The following is a 5,173-nucleotide window of genomic DNA, read 5'->3' on the forward strand; positions in this document are numbered from 1 at the left end:
AAAAAAAAAAAAAAAAAAAAAAAAAAAAAAAAAAAAAAAAAAAAAAAAAAAAAAAAAAAAACCTGTAATCCCGGGTTAAGAGATATGGCGTCTAACCACCAGACCACGAAAATTAAGCCAGAATGTTCTTCATAGTGAACGTATATATAAGTAAGATTGAAATTTAATCCATTAACGGCTCTGTAACGTCCGTCCCATGAGTTGAGGATTCGAATTCACTAACAGATTAAAATATCATGTATTTTTAGACCAACTATAATTAAATCAAGTATTTTTCTTCCAACAAAAAAAAAATGAAGTATTAAACATCCAAATAAAAAATAGATCGGGTATTTTTCGGCTTTTTCCCCATTTGATAACAATATTTTACATGATTGCTATTTTCTTACTCTTCATTCTTGTCCGGCAAATCATTTATAAAAAAAAGGAGCGAGTCGCATGGAGTTCCAAATTTATTTGGTATCCATAAATAAACAAGTTGCCTAGTAATTATAATGGAATATGATTCTGTGAAAGAATTCTTCAATTAAAAATTCCACTTTCGTACAATTTTTTCAGTGACTCATATTCCGTTATAATTTGTAATAAATAATGAAATGATTTTGATTAAAGAAAGCACAGAATCAAATTCAAAAATTATGATGGAATATGATTTGGGGCATTTAAGGATGTTGTGGTGGGTGAAAAAACCCGGCCCAGTCCGAAAATACCCGCCAAAGAAAATCCAAATTCAAAAAATCCGAACAGGTTTTAGGTCTTGTGGGTAAATTCGAACGAATTTCAACTTTTAAATTTTATGGGTAAATCTGTGGGTATCCGATTTTTTTTTCTTATCTGATGTATTTTGCATTTTACATTATGTATTTTTGTGTCTATAGTTTTTTTGTACCAAAAACAAATGTGATTTATATTATGTATTTTGTGTATTTTATTATATAAAAATTTTCAAAAATTTCTAATCTCTAATTAGATTAAGCAAAAACTAAAAGCAAGTTCTTCAAAAAAGCGCTCAATATTGAACACACATAAACAATCTTAATTTGAACTAAAGTCTAATATCTATATCTCATTATACTATGGCTGTCAAATAGAGAAATAAGAAGGAAAAAAACACATAACAAATCAAAATACACAATTCAAAACCCTAAATCAAAATTGAAACTTGATTCCACCCAAAATCAAAGGCTGTAATTTAAAACCAACCTAAAAAACGAAAAATCATAGAGTAGTACATGAGAGGTGTTAACAAAGAGAGGATCACGACTCACGAGAAATCCACGAACAAACCACCCCATTCATCAATTAAGAGAACCATCCACCGCAAATCACCCATAGAAGCTCCCTTCAAAGATTGAAGACAACGAAGAACACAACTGATTTGATGTTGGAATCAAGTGAAAGCAATTAGACTAGGGTTATTATGAATAAAACGGTGTCGTTTTAATAAAAAGGATTTAGAAAGAAAAAAAATCTGATGGGTATCCATAGTCTTATAGGATAAACCGTGTAAGACTATAATGTTTTGGGTACCCGCCTGTTTCTTACCTACTTTTTTCTGATTGAAAAACAGGTCCGAAAACTCTACATTATTTATGGGTTTCGGGTACCCATCGGGTTTTAAACTACTTTTAACATCCCTAGAGGCATTGAAGCTAAAATAAAGAGTTGAGAATGGGCTTTGGAAAATATGGTAAGTTTGCATTTGGATTTGACTTTTGGGGCATCTACCTTGGAAATTATCCAGGCTATGCACAATCTTCAAACTCGTCTTCTCATCCGCCGCTTCCGTGGAAACATCTTCTTCCTCTGCCTCGTCATCCAGATCCGTTAGCAATTGAAACAAACCAGAAATCCAAGAACATACCAAACAAACGTCATTGGCCAGCAATTGTAAATCCCGCTCCATGGAGGGTATTGTAGCAATCTTTGATAAGTTTGCTAAGCTTTCGGGTCTTCAGATCAGTATGGAGAAGTCTACTGTCTACCTTGCTGGAGTAGCGGATATTGACCATCAGCAGATAGCAACTCGCTTCAATTTTACGGTGGGGGAACTCCCAGTACGTTATCTAGGCCTCCCTTTGGTGACTAAATGCCTTTCTTTAGCTGATTATGTTCCTTTAATTGAACAAATACGCAAGCGTATTGGTACTTGGACATCACGCTACCTCACCTTTGCAGGCCGCTATGAACTCGTTAGCTCGGTTCTGTGGAGTATATGTCACTTCTGGTTAGGTGCCTTTCGGCTACCTCGTGCCTGTATTAGAGAAGTGGAGAAACTGTGCTCTGCTTTTTTTGTGGTCAGGAGCTGATCTTAACCCGAAAAAAGCAAAGCTGCAGTGGGATGTTGTGTGTAAGCCACGTCGGGAGGGGGGGACTTGGTCTTCGCAGCTTGAAAGAAGCAAATGATGTGTGTTGTCTTAAGTTGGTCTGGCGGATACTCTCTCATGGACGCTCTCTATGGGTTCAGTGGGTTGACCATTATTTGTTGCGGGGATGATCGTTATGGGCGGTTCCAGATAATACAGGAGTGGGCTCTTGGATCTGGAAAAAAATACTGAAATATAGAGATGTGGCTGCCGGTTTCTGTAAGGTGGAGGTGGGGAATGGTGTGCAGACGTCTTTCTGGTTTGACAATTGGTCCTCCTTGGGTCGACTTGTGGATGTGACAGGGCCTCGAGGTGTTATTGATTTGGGTATTGGTGAAAAAATGTCTGTCGCAGAGGCATGGTCGGCTAGGCGACGAAGGCGATCCCGTTTGCCACATCTCCTGTCGATACTGGAGGTGTTAAGCTTGCAGTACCAGCAACGATCAGAGCAATCTGATCTTGTGCTGTGGAAAGGGAAGAAGAACATATTCAGAGCAGAGTTCTCCACAACAGACACATGGAATTATATTCGGTCTACATCGGCAGAGGTTTCATGGCATAACGCAGTGTGGTTTCCTCACGCCACTCCGAAGTACACTTTCTGCACCTGGTTAGCAGCTCATGATAAGTTGGCCACAGGGTACCGTATGTTGCGTTGGAATGTGGGGGCGACAGGGACCTGTGTGTTGTGTCAACAAAGTGTTGAAACTAGATCACACCTTTTCTTTGCTTGCAGTTTTGCTTCTGAAGTATGGGCTGCAACGGCAAAGGGGGTGTTTCGTACCCATTACTCTACTGATTGGCTGCAACGGCAAAGGGGGTGTTTCGTACCCCTTTTCTAGTGGATACACGCTTGGACCGTCTGCAAAGTTTTTTCACTCACTATACCTTTCAACTTACAATGTACACCATCTGGCGAGAGCGTAATATACGGAGGCATGGTCAACATCCTAACATGCCGCAGCAGTTAATTAAATGGATTGATCGCCAAGTGTGGGATAAACTCCTAGCTATCCAACGAAAAGGGGACAAGTTCTTTGCTAATAGACTTCAGGCTTGGTTCCAATCAAGACATTGACGTGTTTTACTCTCTATTTCCGTAATTTTCTATCAAACTGATTTTAGCCATATGATGCACTAGTTGTAAAAATGTTATTTTTTCTTTGAATATAATTTAACATTAAATTCAAAAAAAAAAAATTGTAATACATTGCTCCTCTTATTCTTTATGGTAAAGATAAACCAAACTGGTTTCTTCTTTTTGAACCAACCAATTGTAAAACTGGTGCCTTTTTGATTGTAAAAAGTGTTACTGTGGATCTGAGACTGTCTTCATATGTTGCTCGTGGATTCCCTATATGGCTGAAAGGTCTATTTGTGAACGAACAGAGGATGCTTTATAGTTCTTTAAACTAGCCATCTCTTACTGTTTCATTGACCAGTCTTTTTTGGGTTTTCGTTTATATATCTATGCATCTTTATTATATCTATAGTTTTGGTTTTTTTTTTTTTTTTTTTTTTTCCGGCCAACGTTTCTTACCATTTAAATAAAGAGGTACATAGTTTTACAAGATTAACTAAACCAAGAGATAATCATAGGAGAGTTTACAATTCTAGCTTTTATTGCTAATGCATCAGCAGATACATTTGATGTCCTACTGATAAAAGTGAAATGATGAAGACTGGTGGACAATTCTAGTATGTCATCCAGATGGCCTTGAATTTCTGCAAACTCATCCGGTGGCTTGCCTTGCTCTTTAGCTTTCTGAAGGTATGTATAAATGGTCTTCGAATCTCCACAGAATACTATTGGTTTGTAGTGCAAACGTTTGACATGGATGAACGCTTCTTTGATCGCAATGGCTTCTGCTTCAAGAGCTGTATTGGTGGGCTCAATTGATGAGGATCCTTTGAGAATACATTTGCCCTGGGCATTATGTAGTTCCCATCCTATCCCAGCTCTGCTTTGATTATTTAACCATGATCCATCTGTATAACAATAGAATATGTTAGTTTGGTTCAAAGCAGCTCTATTGGTGACCATATTAGTCTTCTCCTGCTGTTCATGCTTATTGCCGTGAGTCAACGATCCATTGTTCGCCTCCTTCCATAAACTAAAATCCGTGAGAGCTTTGCGTATGATATCAGGAATGGACCATCTTTTGCTATTGTAAATAAGGTCATTACGGGCTTTCCAAATCCGCCAACCAATGAACGGGAAAATGTACTCCTTTGGAGAGGCTACGTTTTTCCTTGAAATGAGAAGCTGAAATATTTTAGCAAGAGAATTGTGAGAGTCTAACTGACCTGCATTAATAGGCACATGAGAAAGCTCTCAAACTTCTCTTGATATTCTGCAGTGGAAAAGGAGGTGAATGATGCTCTATTGTGCTTCTCCACAAAAGTGACATTCTCGTGGAATATTGATATTCCTTAATACCAATGTCTCAGCAACCAGAAGAGCATTATGAAGGACTCTCCACCAGAAGTGCTTGATTTTTGGTGGGACAAACAAAGACCACAATGATTTCCAAAGTGTACTTGCGGTTAGGATAGACTCTTCATCCACTTTGGTGAGTTGATGGTAGCCTGATTTTACTGAATACTGACCATTTTTTGTAAATGTCCATATAGGCATGTCAGGTACCTTGACGAAACGTGGTCTGATTCTCCAGATGTGACTAATATCTTGTGGATGCACTAATTCGCGAAGTTTCTCCTCACTCCACTGGTTTGTACTTGGTGTAAGAAGATCCACCACCTTAAGCGTGTTGGGATTTGTCTGATTCGAATTCGCTCTCCTAACT

Source organism: Camelina sativa, chromosome 1, assembly GCF_000633955.1.
Source record: "Camelina sativa cultivar DH55 chromosome 1, Cs, whole genome shotgun sequence".
NCBI lineage: Eukaryota > Viridiplantae > Streptophyta > Magnoliopsida > Brassicales > Brassicaceae > Camelina > Camelina sativa.